Here is an 18,001-nt window from a genome sequence, read left to right as displayed (position 1 = left end):
ATCATACCATAACCACAATAAATTACATACATAAATATCCCTATTAAAATGGAAATATTATAAAATGCATTTATGTATGAAATGTCAATAAGTTACATTCATATTATATATTGTAATGTATATAAAAGAAAAAAACTGTCATGTTAATAAATTGATTCAGTTTATTAGCCTTTTGTTTTAAAACTGGCCTGATAGATATATGGTAATTTAGACCAGGTGGAGAAATGGCGTTTAAGATAACCTGCCATTTATATTCTAAAAGTTCAACCTTAAGGTTGTCATCCCCTCCTCTCTCATTAGGAACAACCCTATCAATCACAAAAAATAAGAACTTGTAATTTGAACAAATGACACTGTGCATGTATAGGGCATTATGCAAGTCTTTTACCCTAATGGCCCTAAGATGTTCAGATATCTTGTCCTTCCATCTGTGTGTAGTTTTCCCATGTAAAATCCAGTACAGGAGGTGCAAATATTTTATGTGGGGGACAGTAACACATGTTTTAAAACTAGGCTGTTAGAACATGCCAGATCTATTGCTGATAAGAAATGTGTCAGTATTATGGCTGTACATTTGAATAAATCACACCATGGGGACAGTAGTGGGTCTCAAGGTACTGTTTATGAAATCGTCTGTTCCTCAGTGTGATGAAAGATTCATAAAAGGACAATTGTTATGTACAGACTTCAATGTATTAATATTAACTGTGATACTTTACCCTGTAGGGGGTTAAATGACGAGTGTAATTGGAGGCTGTGTATTCAATTGTGTAATTAAATGTTAATTGCTTCTTGAGATTAAGGCATGTATTTCTGGTGATGTTTACTCCTTGAAGACTTTGGCCAAAACATCAGAGTATAATAAACATGTGTGAATTACTGGCTGGTTGCATTTTCTTTGCTATATTCAGGCATTTTATTTGTTTTGCTAAGTGATTGTTGTAAGTCTGGCCATTGTGTATGGCCTGTCATGATTTTGTAGCAGTGTACTGTTCACTCATTTATTTGGAATGTGGTGGGGAGACAGATGTTAGTGTCATGGCTGTTTTTGTTTCCAACTGTGCATGCTGCCCCAGTTGTGGATGGTCTGTTAGCAGCATGTTTGTATGGGCATTTTGGGACATGTATGCATATATATATATATATATATATATATATATATATATATATATATATATATATATATATATATATATATATATATATATGTAGACTGTTAGGGTTTGTGTGGACATGCATTTAGTGTGTGACATCACGACTCACAGTGATATGTCTCTGACATACCTCTCCACTGGCATGCTATCCACAGACCAGCCACATGTCTGCCTGCCATGTTTTGTGTGTTCACCAGACAGTTGATGTCCTTGGCAACTCAGTTGTGGTCTCTGAGGAATGCAGTCAGTAAATACTCACATCTATTGGTATTACCAATGTCAAATTCCTCATAAAGGATGTTACAACAAACCCAGTGACATTTGCAACTGTCTCAATGTATGACAGCAGTATGTCCAATCTACCCTTGTGTTTGTGTCTCTGTTCCCACCTAGTGATATAGGGGTTGATGCCGAGCTTAGTGAGTGGGGAATGTTATCAAAGGCTTTGGCCATATCAATGTAGGCTGTATGTGTCATCTTGCCTTCATCCACAGCACAGGTGACTGATGGCAACAGGTTGACCAGGTTGAATGAGCAGGTATGACCTACCCTTAACAAAGGAAAACTGTGTGGGATCCTGAGTCTGCAGATTCCCATATCCTTGTTTATTAGGTGCATGATGATGCATTCCATAGCTTAGTATAACAGACTTGTCAGGCAGTTGGAGCAGTATTTCCCAGGGTCTGTAGTTATGCCTTGGTTGTGGAGAGGGGTGACTGTAACAGTGCACAATTCAGTAGGGGCAAAGCCTGAGATGAGGCTGTGCTTGAACAGGGCACACAGGTAAGCTACCAGATCACTCTGTATTTCATGTAGAACACAGCCAGAGATATTCTCAGTTCCCATAGAAGTTGTATTCCTGGCCTTGGACAGTGGTGTTGTAATATGTGCTGCAATAATACTGGGTGCCTGGCTGTGTACTGGTATTGTGATTGGTCCTTTTGGGGGGGAGTGAGGGATAACGTTTGCACTCAAGATGCCAGCCAGTATATTGGCATTATTTGTTGACTTGTTCCTGGTATTGCCATGGAGATTCTTTACATAACTGTATGAGGCCTTGTGGTTGTCTTTACTATGTGCTCCATGTCTGTTCTCACAGCTAACTTTGTAGTATTTAATGAGGGATCTCAACTATTCATTGAGGCTGATAAGGGTTTATTTCCTATCTTGCAACTTCACCTTATTCCATATCGGATCCCTCCTTCTGTTCTACAGTTTCTTTATGGCAGGGGACAACCAGATCAGCTTCCTTTTTTGGAGGTGACAGTCCTGGTTGTATTGGTTAAGATGAAGGTGGTATCCATGCATTTGTGTACGCATTCATAGTGCATTGTTGTTTGATTCAACAACCATGCAACTAGTCTCCATTTGCATGGGTGCCATGAGGTTAGCCACCTCTGATTTTATGGGGCCATAGTTAGCTTTGGAAGAGCTTTTCATGCTGGTTACCTGTGCAGTGTGGGTAGGACGGCTGTGGATTTCCAAAGGTGATTACTTTTTTTTTGTTCAGAGGTAACAAGTGAGGTGTTGACTATTGGTGTAGAGCAACAGTTGCCAATGTTATGAAGGACCAGGTCAATGTGATAGGCATGTGCATCGGTACATGAGTAGCTTTCCCACTTAATGGTGGGGTAGTTAAAGTCAACCAGTATGATAGTGTTAGGTTGGACATTAATATTCTCCAGGGTATTTATGTACATGAAGTGTGAGTCTTGGAAAATGTATGGGGACCTATTGCAGGCTACAGTATCTGTAATTCATAATGTTGGTCTACCACTCTGGGGGTGTGTACATCTTTTATGAATATGAAAATACAACCACCTTTAGAACTTCAGTCCAGGTTCTGCTGCCAAAAAATGTGGAATTAATTATAGGCTGGTACTGCAGGGGTGCTTCCTGCTGCCTTTATCCAGGTCTCTGTTACTGCATAGATGTCATTGTTCCCCATTTTAAGGGATACTTCCAGTGAGTGAGTTTCCAGATTTAGAATTTCAGTGTGCAACAGCATGACCCTCTGATTGCATGTATTTGCAGCTGTCATATATTTCTGTATATTTGTGTATACACACACATATATATATATATATATATATATATATATATATATATATATATATATATATATATATATATTTACCTTTCTATATATATGTATGTATGTATGCATATATGTGGATATGAATGTAGATGTAGTTCCCTCTCTCTCTCTCTCTCTCTCTATATATATATATATATATATATATATATATATATATATATATATATGTGTGTGTGTGTGTGTGTGTGTGTGTGTGTGTGTGTGTGTGTGTGTGTGTGTGTGTGTGTGTCATGTATATATTTGTCCACATATATGCATCTCCATACATATATACATGTATACATAGACTACCTTGCTGATTCTACAGACTCATTTCCCTGTTGTTGGATGACTGTACTAACTGATATGTTTGGGATGTCATCACTATTTTTTAGGGCTCAGATGGTGTAATGGTACATTGCTTTGATCATAGTTTACAAGGCCCTGGATCCAGGACTTGGCAGGCTTTATTATTTTGTTGCAAGGCAAAACAATTCTGCTTTGGAGGAAGGGATAAGGGCAATAATTACAAGAGGTCCTAGTCTGGGCCCTTCACCCCCATTTCCACAGCCTTTGGTCAGATTTCTTGCAGTAAGGGGTTCAGAGTGTGGATCTGATATCTGAATGCACTACATAGATATATATATATATATATATATATATATATATATATATATATATATATATATATATATATATATATATGGGTCTACTATATAATTTCGAAATACTGAAATCACGAATTTCAGTATTTTGCAATTATAATACCAAGAACCAGGAATCCCAAAGCAGCAGAAGCAGGAAATTCAAAGTCTCGAAGTACAGAGACTTTGAATTAGTGCTTCTGTTGTTTTGGAGAGTAAGTGGTGTGGTGTTTGTTTGTGTATGTGTGTGTTGTTTGGGATGTGTGTAAGTGTGTGTGAGGGAGGTAAAATGTGAGTGTATTTGACTTGCGCTTGTGTGGCTGGTTGTGCAATCTCAGAGTTAGAATATATAAGAAGGGGGGTGTGGGGGCATATACATAGTTTAAGTTAGTGTGTGTGGTTGTGGGGGGATGTTATGTGTATGTGTAGTGTAGGTGCGTGTTTGAATTTCATGGGGGGGGTTCGGGATTCTGGGTTCTCGGTATTATCATTTCAAAATACTGAAATTTGTGAGTTTAGTATATCGAAATTATATACTGAACCCATATATATATGTGTGTGTGTATACACACACATATATATATATATATATATATATATATATATATATATATATATATATATATATATATAAATATTTACAGACACATTTATAAATACATTTTCCCTACTGTTGAATGACTTTACTGCATGATATGTTTAAAAAAGCATCCAACATATCTATGGCTTAGTGGTAAATTGCTGTGACTATGTTGCGCAGGGCCCTGGGTTCAAGGCTTGCAAGGGCTACTTATTTTATTGCTGGGCAGAACAAGGGCTGTTGGATACAGAGTGATTAAGGCACTTTTAAGAAGCTGTAAGTGGGTTTGCATGGGTTTCTGTGGCGGTAAGCAATACTAACTTCCAGTTAAATAAGCTTACAGACAGCCTTAAAAGTTCTTAATCTGTGTAGGCATTGCTTAGCACCACGTGAACACACTTAATCCCACTTACTACTGCTTAAAATAGCTTATTCCCACTTACACTGATGCTAATTTCTTTAAAAGAAAACTAAAAGGGGTGATAAGAAAGTGTTGAAAAAAGGGGCATGCTAAACGAAAGACAATAGGGAAAGTAGCTAGGGATGTGCAGGACAGGTGTAGGGAAGGTTCATAGCTGTCAATTTCTTCTACAGCAACAGCTGTGAATATATTGACATTGGAGGCATATTTGGACACTCAAGCCATTGAGAGAGGGGTGAGGATAACAATAATATGTTATGAAGCCAATTAGACCAGATTGCATGTGTCCAGTGTACATGTGTGTAAAATGGACAGCTATGTATGGGGCAAAATTTTGGGTGGAAGAGATTTCCCTTTTTTTGTTTTTAAAGTGAGAGTGAGATGTTGGGGAAGGATAGTAGGTATATTTGGGGAGTTAGGTTGGGTAGGAAGACAAACAAGACAGACAAGATAGCATACAGGGGTGGTATATGACACATGTAAAGGGTAAACACCTTGGACGGGGAGGGGTGTTTGCAAATCAGAAGCCCGTGACCTCCTAAATGGAAACAGTGGGACTGAGGACCCCCCATGGGCAGTCACTACTGCACCTTCATGGTCACGAAGGTGGCTGTGCTGGGGGCTGAGCAGGAAGGGCAGGCTGACCATCTAATTGCCCCATGTGGCCATCAAGCTGGAATATCTGATCTCCAATCTCCTTTTGAAGTTTTCTATGCACCAATCCGTGGTCCTGGATTTGGGTGATGGTATCCTGTCCACACCCTCTCCCAGGGGGTGGACAAACCCCATCCCCTGAGGTGGTTCCACCAGAAGGTGGTACAGAACCAGTGGACAAGGAGGTCTCAGGGTGGGTCCCAGATGTGCTGGTGCCCGGTGCTATGGCCAGATGAGGTAGGAGAAGTGGTTCCGCAGGGACTGGCCTTCCCAAATGTGCTATGGTAATGCAGTTTTAGAACATATGTGGGTTAGTAATAGGTAACACAATCCAGGATTAGTTATAACAGCATGCATAGATATTCCCATTAACCCAAAACAACAGATTTGGAACAGCTGCATAGCAAACAGAACACATGCATATATATAGAACCACAGTAGCCATTACAATGGCATGGAGGTTACATTGATAGCAACAGGCCACAGATGATAGTGTTTCAACATGGAACATTAATAGAAGCACATTTCAGTATTGTTGAACAACAGGACATATGTCCCAGCAGTAGGTTTGGTGTAAAACATACCCTTTGATTTGTGTGTTTAGATTATTGGTGCAGATATGGTGGGGGGGGGGTTGAGAGAGATATGAATTAACAACTTGTATATCCTTGCAGTACTCACAACTTTAAAGATCATTGCTCTAATGATTACTCTGCTGGTATTATTACAATACCCTATGGTCTTTGTTTGGCCAGTGGTATGTTTGTACACAGTGTATAATTAAACTGTCTTATAGCTACTTTCTACATCTCTTACCTAGAAGACCTGTGGGGGGGATGTTTGTTAACACTACCTGTTTCTACACATATTCCCAAAATCCTAATTAGAATTATGCATACAGCTTACTATCATTCTTGGGATTTGAGCCATGGCTGTGTCTGCTAAAAATACAACAATTTGTGTTTCATCAAAGTAAGCTATTAAGAGACTGCTTTCTTTTCCTTCAGTGTTTTCTGTCTAAGTCTCTCTTGGTTGTACAATCTGACCTTGTAATTACAACATTCTTATGCAGACATTCCTAGACATATTTTTCATGTAGCACAGTGTGGGAAACAGTAGTTAACACAACATTACTATTTAGATATCAGATCTTGGTGAAGGCAACATTTTATCCCATACAATGCCATAGTAAACACAACAAGTCCAGGATTTGGAACTTTATTGCCAGGCAGTTACACTTTTACTTAAATATGACCTATATGGCACTATTACTGTCATATTGTCTTGTTTATTCAGTACAAACCATACACATTTTTATACTGCCAGGTGACATTTTCCACCTTTATATTTATTTGGTATGACTACTACAAGCAGGATTGTTACTCACTAGCCTCGCAATGCAAACTTTGCTGCCTACTGGCATGGGCTTTTTGGTTCACAGCCAGCTCAGCTGGAGCTGTAATTAAAATAGAGAAACATTTAGTCATACCTATCCATCACATACACAGAATGGACTTTAGTAAATAGTTATTGCTATGAATACTTACACACTGCTGGGACATCTCCCCTCTTTCTTGGTTCTTGGACCCACTTTTCCAAGAGCTCCCTCTTCCTCCCTTTCAAGTCGGCATAGTGGTGCCAGACCTGCTCACCAGTCCAAAGGATACCATTGGCACTGGTGAGGTCATGGGCAAGACTTTCCCAGGCTTCTGCTTTATATTGGGAGCCCTGTTACTGGTCCTTCAGCAGTCTCATGTCATTGTTTTTTACCAGGAGTCCTACCATGACCTTGGACTCCTGTATGCCCCAGCGCTCCACCCGAAAATGCATGCCCTCTACAACACCTGCCATATTGCCTACAGTGGAGAGCTACAACCAGTTATGAGCTGTATTCCCACCTGCAGGGTTTAAATATGGTCGATTTCCTGTCCTTTGCCATGACTGGATGGTTTTGAAAATGCTGAGCTAAGTTAAGCTACGGGTAAACCTGTTTAGCTATGGTTGGCAGTGCTTAAAGAGGCAGGTTCAGCTTTGCTTACCAATGGGCAATTCCACTTAGCTGGGCTATTCATTGCTTAGTATTCATATGTACACAGTGCTTACATCTGGTCAGCATAGCTGTGCAATGCTTAGCATTGCTTATGTTTTATTTTATTGGACTACCATCTGTATGGGATTGATTCATCTTTCATTACATAATATAGATTTATTTACCTTCCCTGACATCCCCCAATCTGCTATAATTACATGTAGTCTTATGTGACTATACTGTATGGGGCACTTATGTTTATATGGGAGTTTCACTACTTTATTACACTGAAACCTCACATCTGGGCCTAATACACTACTCTGGTTTAGAAATATACATTACTTCCTACATAGATATACAAATAAATTAAAATTGTAATGTTTACATATACAAAATGGAAAGGACTTTGGTGAGGCTCGAACCATGAATAACTGCATGCAAGGAATACTCTTTAACCACTACACTATTGCACTTATGCTTATGCTGGATGTCTATTGCAATTTAATTTATCATGCCATTCAGCTGGACTAAGCATAGCTAAGCAACGGACGCAGCTACACTTAGATTTTATTGCAGATGTGAAATAAAATGTATTTATTGTGTTTTTTCTTCATACCCTTCAGAATATCCATGATAATGTTAAACCTGTTATTCTATCAACTTTCTAGCTTTGTAGGGACAATTGTCCAATATGGCTTTGTCCAGATTTCTTACTCTGCTGGGTTGGGAGGTTTGCGTTGTGTACATCATACCCTGCCGAAAATTCATGCTTATGTTAAACCTGTTATTCTATCAACTTTCTGGCTTTGTAGGGATGATTGTCCCTTATGGGTTTGTCCATATTTCTTACCCTGATGGGTTGGAGGTGTTATGAGCATTCTTGCTCTATTTAAATTGCCGTATGGCAATTCTGTTGTGCAGGGGGTGTGCACATTGTGACAGCACTGCTCACAGACACCCCCCCTGCACTCACACATGGAACTGTGTCCGTTTTACAGCACAGCAGCATGCCTTCATGAATATGCATGCTGCACTACTGTGCTGCATGGGAATGGTTCCTTCTGTGCAGGAATAAGCTATTCCTGCACGGACGTTTACTGAATCCAGGAGTTTAACTATACATTCTCTAAATGTTTGTATGTTCAACTAGTTATCTTGATTTGTATTCTATCTTGCTATAAGAAAACTAGCTTCATGTATGTTGTTGATACCCAGAAATTGGTGCCAATATACTAGTCCATTTCTCGTCACCTCTTCTATTTTTTTCGAATAAAATGAGTGTAAACATTCCTTATTAAAAGCTATGAGAAACAATAAAAAATTAAGTTTCCCTATCATATAGTCCTTGTTCATATATTTTTTAAATTATTTACTATGTAGTTAACAAAAGGAATAGATTTTTCATTTTTATTTGTGTTCTAAACCATTTGTTTTACCATTAGAACATTTTTTTCAGTTTATGTAAAAGTGTAATTGTTTATTGCTTCCCCGGTGTTATAAAGTAGGATAGTTTTATGCAAGTTTTCCAATTTGATGCATATTTATGATTTAGCATTTAACTCATCACATTGAGAATGGCTGAGTCTGCATAAAGTTCTAAATTTGGAAATACTATGCCACCCTCATCCCAGTTTCTGTAGTGCCATGCATAACTAATCCTTGGCTTTTATGGAAACCATAACAATTTAACTAATAAAGAGTTAAGTTATTTCATTATTTTTTAGAGGGTGATGCTATTAGGGTTTGAAAAAGAAATAGGATTTTAGGTAATAAAATCATTTTAATCAAAGATAATCTTTCTTCCATGGTAAAGAACATTTTGCTCCATTTGTTTAAGTGCTCCTTGACCTTGCTGATTAAGTTTTTATAATTTATTTATATAGTATCTTTCCATTTCGATTTTATATGAACCCCTAAATATTTCAATGTATCATTTGTCCAACTGAAATTATGTTTTTCCAAAGTAGTACTTATTTTTTTTATTTAATAATAATGTTTCAGTTTTATTGTGATTAAAGCTTAAGCCTGAAATCACTTCAAAGTCTTGTAATGATTTTGTGATATGGTCTATTAAAGAATCTATATTTCTAATTGTTAACAAAATATCATCAACAAAAAGCTGTATTTTAGAACTATAGTTTGAATTAATAGAGAGACTACTTATAGGTTCATACTAAGCTAACTGCCCTTGCAAGCCATTTTAAGCTTAGCCAATTATCCCTTGTGAGACTCAAACCCTGCACCTTGTGTTTGTAAGGCATACACCACCTTAACCATTAGGCATACACCTTAACCATTAGGCCACCCTCCCAACCGACTAGTATATTGCCACTTATGTTGGTATTGGATCTTATGTAATTAGCCAAAGGTTCTACTGATAAAGCAAACAGTAAAGGTGACAATGGGCAGCCTTGTTTGGTATCTTTCAGTATTTTAAGTGTTCCTGAAAGGAAAGCTCCAATTTTAATATATGATATTGAGTTTTCATATAATCTATTGAGCTGCCATTTAATATTTTAATATCCTCACACATTTTAAGGACAATGACATAGAATGGTTTACAGACTGCATGCCTCAGATTACTTGTCAGATAACAGGAGAACAACCAAAAACACAGAGAGGTAAGACAATGTTGTATATTTGCAAGCAGCATGTGATCACTTAGCACACTACATCCAAAAATAATAAATGCACAAAGAACAGCTGTATGGTTTCATATTACTGTAGATGATGCTGTAGTTTGCTGTATGCGGAATGATTTCAGTTCCTTGTTGCAAAGCTGTTTGTGTGGCAAAGAAGACTAAAGCAGCCTTCCTAAGGTTCATTACAGTGAGAACTGAAATACAGATCTATGTAGAAATACCTCTTGTGTACTATCAAACATTTTGTTGTGTTTATTTCATAGATTTATTTGCTTCATTTGAACTAAATTTTCCATTGTATTTGCATTTCAGTTTCCCTGCTGCAAAACTGTTTGTATGGCAAAGATGGATCAGGCACCTTTCCTATATTCTAAGGGAGTATTGGAGTGAGAGTTCAAATCCAGGCCTATATAGAAATATCACATATGTGCTAAGATTTTCTAGTGTGTATGTCATAGATTGATTTTACTCATTTCAACTACTTGTCACTTTTCACTTTTTTTTTCTTTTCTTTCTTTCTTTTTTTCTTTTTTTTTTTTTTTTTTGGTCAGTGTTTGGGGGATGTGCCCTTAGCACAAACACAAGAAATGGAGAAAAATTAATTCCAGGTTTAACTGTGCTTATCTCATTTGTGCAAAGTGTGGCAGAGTGCAAACTGGACTAGTGTACCACCCAGGTAGCAGACAGAACACCTGCAAACAGACTGTAAAAGGGCAAAGGTCAGAATCAATACATTGTTGCAATTTCTGTATTTCATTGCTCAAGTGCACTTAGCGGCATTGCTTGACATTGCTAGGCGGTAAGCAGAGTTCCCCAGCAGCTTCAGCAATTGAACACCTGCAAACATGACTCATAAAGCCAGTAATTCAAACTGAAAATGTTCTACTAATTCTGTTGGGTACAGTGCAAATTCACTAAGTGGTGTTTCATGGCTATTAACACAGAGACCTTAAGAATGATTAGGCAGTGAGGAAATCTAACTAGTCCTTTGGCAGCAGGTGTAAGCGTAGGGCTGGAGTACAGAAGGTTCAGGGTTCTAGTACAGCATTTGAAACCTATTTGTACTGTTGGGACAATGCAGTTTATAGCAATGAACTGAAAAATAGACAAGTACTATTTCAACATTCTTGTGGCAGCAAGTATAATTGTATGACTACCATACACATGGTTCTGTGTTCTAAAACTGATTATTTTGGAGATTTTTACTGTTGTTGCATTTTCCATTATATTCATTCCAACTTATAACACTTTAGATAGTGGAGGTGATATGAATTACATATATGTTATCGATATCTACATCTATATCTATTTATATATATATATATATATATATATATATATATATATATATATATATATATATATATATATATATATATATATATATATATATGTATATATATATATATATCTATATATATATATATATATATATATATATATATATATATATATATGTATATGTGAGGAATGAGACACCATTACTGTGTTTTCAGATGTATTATTAAGGATATACTGTCTACTATATTTCTATAAGTACTGTATACCTCTGCTATCTGGACTTGTATGGCCTTCGCAACTAAGATAAATACTCATACATATACATGTGTAACAGCTCAAACTGTTGCCTGTATTTATGCAAGATTCCTAACTATGTCTGAGTAGCACTTATTCTGTAGCAAAGATGGAAAAATCAATGCTGTGAAAGAAAAATGTTTTGTCCTTTATGCCTAGATTTGAATCCTACACTGTAAAAATAAGTTTTCTTCGGTGTACAAGGACAAAAAAAAATGTCATTACACTTATGCCCACAGTGCATGTCTGCAAACTTAATTTACCTAACTGGGGTTGGGAGGGTGGCCTAATGGTTAAATTGTTTGCCTTGTAAGCACAAGGTGCAGGGTTTGAGTCTCACAATGGATAATTGGCTATGCTGAAAATGGCTCAGAAGGGCAGTTAGCTTAGTACTAACCTATGAATTTCAGTTTGTTCTATTAACCCTAGAAATTTGTTTATTCCTTCTTTAAAAAACGTCAGGCCCCAGTGACATAATGGATAAGGCATTGGCCTCCTAAGCCAGGGATTGTGGGTTTGAGTCCCATCTGGGGTGATATAATGCTGATACAAGTGAGGAGTTGTGAGTGTGGCTTAATGGTTAAGGTGTTTGCCTTACAAACACAAGGTGCAGGGTTTGAGTCTCACAAGGGATAATTGGCTAGGCTTAAAATGGCTCATAAGGACAGTTAGCTTAGTACTAAACTATGAACCTATAACAGTTACCTTCCAATTTGCAATGTATAATTCCAGGCTACTTTAGTACACATCCCTCAAACTAACTCCAAGTGTTTGTTTAACCTTCCTATTTCAGTTATAAGTTATTTAATTTCTCCCTGCTTGACACTGCTACAGTCGACTTAACATTGCACAAACGTGGTTGGCATCATTGCTCGGGTTTGCACACTACCAGTAAATGCAATAACTGGAATTGGCGGGAAAGTATCAGTTTCCATTGCTCTAGTTCAACTGGTAGACATGGCTGGTGTTAGAGAGGAAGGTGCACACTTTAGGGCACATAGGTGGAATGTCCAGGAGTCCAGGATATTTATTGGACTCCTAGTAAAGAATTACAGCCAAAAACTTCTCATGGGGGACTATTCTCACTCCCAGAACAAGTCTGAGAAGTGGAATAGTTTGGCCCAGGTTGTATCCAGTACCACTGGCATCCCACACACTAGACATTAATGAAGACATCATTTCAATGAACTACACAGGAGAAAATAGGATACTCTCAACCATTGGTTACAGGAATTTGAGACTGCGGACATCTCACAGCTGTGGAAATATAACAAAAAGAGAGTTCTTGTAAGACTTAGAAAGCTAAATATAGGCTAGGCTGGTATGCATAATGCTCTTCTGTTCTTTTCTGTTCTTTCTCCAGTTCCCATTGAATGTGATTGTAATTGACAGGCTCATGTTGTTTGATGGAGAGACTGAGGGAAGCAAGTGTTATGTATGGAGTAGAAGAGAAGTGTTATTGTAGCATTAAAAGTTAAAGATAGCTTTTTTGGTCATTTCTGGTGTTCTAGCAAATTGAGCATGCATATCCCAACTGTCAAAGCAAGTATGCATGCATTAGTCTTTAGCAGAAACCAATTATAAGAGTCCAATGTTAGACTGTAGCCAGAGAGTTTGGGTTCAAATACCATGATTCTCAACAATAGAATATTGTTATTTCTGCAATAATATTTACATTAAATTATAAAATCTATACCAGTGGCACATCTGCCCTACTATAAACTGTAATCTGTATAACTAAAGCATGCATATGTTTAATATATGCACATTTCAAGGATTACTTTCAACAATTTGTAGTATAGTGTCTTTCTGTTAGAATGTATACTTAAATGTTATACTTCAGATGAAAGAGTTGTATAATTGTGTTAATATATTGTATGTCATATGGTGGTCTTCATTTTTCATTTTATCTCTTTTTTACTCTCACCCCAATTCTTATCTCTCTCTTTTCTATTTTCTGTTATGTGTTTTTAAAATGTCTCCATGTCATCCATGTGTACCACATCACTAAATACTATAGCAAGGTATGCCAGCCACAGTGGATCAGCCTGCCCCCACTCCTCCAACTCCAGCACCAATACCCAGCATGTCTGGGAGCCAACCTGGCAGCACTGCTTCTGCTGCCCCTGCATGACCCGTGCCCTCAGGTAATACTTCCCTGGAAGCTGGTGCAGTGGTACCTCTGGGAGTGGTGGCAGAGGTGGTAATTTCTTCACCCGCAGGTAGTTGCCACAGATGGTTATAGGGTCATGCACCACACAATTGGTGTATGCCTACACCAGATGAAGAAGCTGATCTCCCTCATGGTGCATTGGAAGAGATGTTAAGCACTCCAGCCATAAGTACAGTAAGGGGACAGTGATGACACTACAGTGGGTGATCTCACTGTCTCTAAGCTTAATGTCCATGAGCCTGAGTTTTCCCTTCCCTTACCCCAATCATGGTGATCCCAAACCTTTGAGTTTATTACCATCCCTTTCTCTTGTCTTATTTGTTTTGTTTGCATTTGCTTCCTCACCTTCCCAACTTAACTGTCCCAGACAAACTTACATCCCTTACCCAGCAGTCCAATCTTAATGGATTAAAAAAAAAATGGGCATCTCCCATAAAGAAAAACAAATCGTCCCATACACAGTTCTACATTTCATACATGTGTCTTCTTGACACGCTTGATTCAGCCCAGTTGGCTATACAACATTATTCATTGCTGTCAGCACCTCTTTGTGGAGGTGGCAGTCCAAATTCAGTTAATATTCTGCATATATTTTTAGTTTACACTGTTAAAGAAATGGAGAGCTGTGGTTCTTTCCTGCCTCCCTCCTGCACATTTCTGTATTGCTTTCCCTTTGTTCTTCTTGCTGCTTGTTCCTCATTTCACCACTTTCTTATCTATTCCATTTTACCACCTATAATCTGGTTAAAAAAATAGAATCACAGACAACACACATAAGTAGAAAAAGAAATGGATCCCTTCACTTTTTGGCCTCCATATTTGCGCAGAGTTTTACATTGTGCATCAATGCTCAATGATGGTGAGCGACAGTCCAATGCTGTGGTTATCTCCATACAATGCCACTTAACCCTGCTGCGCTATGCTAACACACACCAACATATGTACTATAAAGACTGCATGTCATTGCATTATCACTGTTTATTTAAAAATCTTTAAAAGTACTAGATACACCTGGATTCAAACCCAGTATCATCTGTGCTTAAAAAAGTGTTTTGATGCATTTAAACTTGTTGCCACAGAGTCTGCTAAGCAGTATGTGTATTTCATAGACTCAGTAGTAGCTCTCAGACTTTTCACATTGCTGCTTGCATTTGCGCACTGCTTAACTACATGCAAATATGGAAGGTATTGAAAAAGTGTATCTCACATGTGCAAGTACTTTGCCAACCATTGTGCAAACCCACTGCTTGCAGTGTTATGGAAAAGTAAATATCGTTACATATTATTGCTGTTTACTGTCCATTTCCTGTCTATGACTTGAAATTGCATGTGGAAACATAAACTAAAGGGCCTATCTAACAATATTCATATATTTACAATACAGCCATGTGTTGCCTTCCACCAAGAAATGAAATCCTCCATAGTTTTTCCACACATAGATCACCTATTCTACAGACATAGTTATCAACTGTTGTGTGATATGCAATGCACATCAATCTGGTAACATGCAGAACTAGAACTATTGTCCTATAAGCCTAAAAAGCCTTATCTGTAAGACTAGGTAAGGGATCAGCATGGAGCTTTTCCACAGGGACATAGGTGACCTTCAACACACTTAACCTGACCTGACCCATTTTGCTTTTGTCAAGGGTAGATCTTGCTTATCAAATATTGTGGACTTCTTTGATAATGACCCCAAAGACCTGAATGAAGGATGACTGGACATGCCGCTATATTGATTTATTTAAGGCCTTTGACACTATCCCCATTCAGATATCATAGAGAAACTCTCCCATTTGTGGATTAATCCATTATTAGATGGATAGCCAACTGGCTCACCGACAGAATGCACACTGTCAAAGTCGGGGACTGGTCTTCCACCACTAGACCACTTACTAGTGGAATAGTACAAGGATCTGTTCTGGGCCCTCAGCTGTTTGGAAACTATTTTTCTGAAGTCCAGGCTAGAGTCAACTTCAATAGGCCTTCTTTCCCTGCTGATTCTGCCAAGCCTGTTCCCTTGGCTATGGTATCACTAGATAGTAGGTAAGGACAGGGGGAATCTCATTCATCCATTCATGTGCATCACTAATTAGATGACAAGGCATTTGGCTACCTTAAGAGAGTTATAGTTACTCCCGCTGTTTACCCCTGCTTTATTGAAGTTTACAGATGATGTTCAACTGGATGCTGTCATACAGAGTCCCCAAACTATGTCACCGTATTACAGAAGGGGCTGACACAGACACATGATTGGTGGCAAACTCACTGACTGAACCTTAAAGCACAAAATACTTCATTACCCCTTCTAGCAATGAAGTACCCCTGCTAATTATGATATGCATAGCAGCCTCTAAGCTCAAACATAGTCTTGTGAGACTTGCAAGCACATGTTGATAGCAATCTACACTTCAATCACTGTGTCCATGCTGGTGGTCTCTGGGGTCCTAATGGAGAGATGAAAAGGGGTCCTAATGGAGAGATGAAAAGTCAGCAAGCAAAGGAGAGTAGTAGTGCTGAAGTTGAATTCATCCTCAAGTCTTGGTGAGTACTTTCATGAGGTGGACCCTGTTTTTCACAAAATCTCATCAAGGTGAAACTGATATATAGACTGTATTTATATAGCATATGTCATGGACAGAAGTAAGTCATAAACAAAAAAGATAGCTGGGTGCACAAGTCCCAGGATAAAAAAAATGCCCAATCCTGATAGGCACACTGGTGCCGGGACTGGAAAAAAATGACAGTGTAGAATCCTCAAAATCTGGAAACATTTCTAAAATGGGGCCAGGCCATGCCCAATGGAAGGATGGCTTCCCTGTTGTAGAATGAAGTAGCAGTCCACAAAAATCACAAAAACTGATAGGCCAAAGAAGAGCCATAAAAACGATAGAGTGGACTATTGAGGATAAGAAAGAAAGTATGTATTGTTATTATTATGCAAAAAGCCCAGAATTACTAGACAGAGGATATAGAAAGAGATTAAGAGATAAATTAGAGGAAAGAAAAATAATTTAGAGGGAAAACTGTCAGAAGCTTCAAATATAATTTTGCATTCATGACTACAACGGATTTTTGAAAAACAGTATATAGATCAAGAAACTGATCTGTTTGGAAAAAGAAGCATCTGAGGAAGTGTGAAAATGTAAACAACAAAACCTAGAAATTTTTGAAAAGTATAAAAAAGAAATATGGACATGGGAAAGAAAGAGAGATTTCATATTGTGCAATATTTATGCAAAGGAAAAAAAGCCAAGTTAATTAATATACAGAAAGCAGCCACAAAGATATTTGAAGATAAATACAGGCAAAGGCATCCAGCTATGGAAAATTTCACAATAAAAAAATTAATATCACAAAGATAAAATGTGGAAAAGAAGATTAGTAAAGCAGAAATTAAAGAAATAGAAGTTGAAGTTATGGAATGTCTGCGGAGTGAAGGATTTAATGGAGAAGGTCAAACACAGACCACATCACAGCATGATGGAGTGAGTCCACAAAGTAAGGAGAAGCAGGAAGATCAGGAGACATCTGAAGAAGAAATATGGACATGGGAAAGAAAGATAGAGTTAATATGGTGGAATATTTATGCCAAGGAGAAAGCAAAACTAACCAATACAAAAAGAGCATCACCGAAGATATTTGAAGAGAAGTACAGCCAAAGGAATCCTGATATGGAAAACTTTACAATACAAAAAATAAGAAGACAAAGAGGAAAAGTAGAAACAGAGATCAGTAATGGAGAAGTTAAAGAAATAGAAACTGAGGTTATGGAACACCTGCAAAGTGCAGGACTCAGTGTAGAAAGTTTAATGCAGAAAGCACCACAACAGGGTAGAGCAGTGGAACTCCAAATTAAGGGGAAACCAGTGGAACAGGAAGCAATTGGTCAGGTACCATATCAAGATATTTTGGAGCCTTCTACAGGAAACAAATATAAACATTCACTTAAATTTAGACAACAAGGGAAGGAACAGGAGACTGTGGAAACTCTGATGCAGTTAATGTTGAGGAGTGATAGGCCAGTGAGTTCTCATATGACAGAGCAATGG

This window comes from Protopterus annectens, chromosome 3.part1 (genome assembly GCF_019279795.1).
Source record: "Protopterus annectens isolate FY-2018-M chromosome 3.part1, PAN1.0, whole genome shotgun sequence".
NCBI classification, from domain to species: Eukaryota; Metazoa; Chordata; order Ceratodontiformes; family Protopteridae; genus Protopterus; species Protopterus annectens.
The sequence above is the reverse complement of the archived record's forward strand: the minus strand, read 5'-3'. Positions refer to the sequence as shown.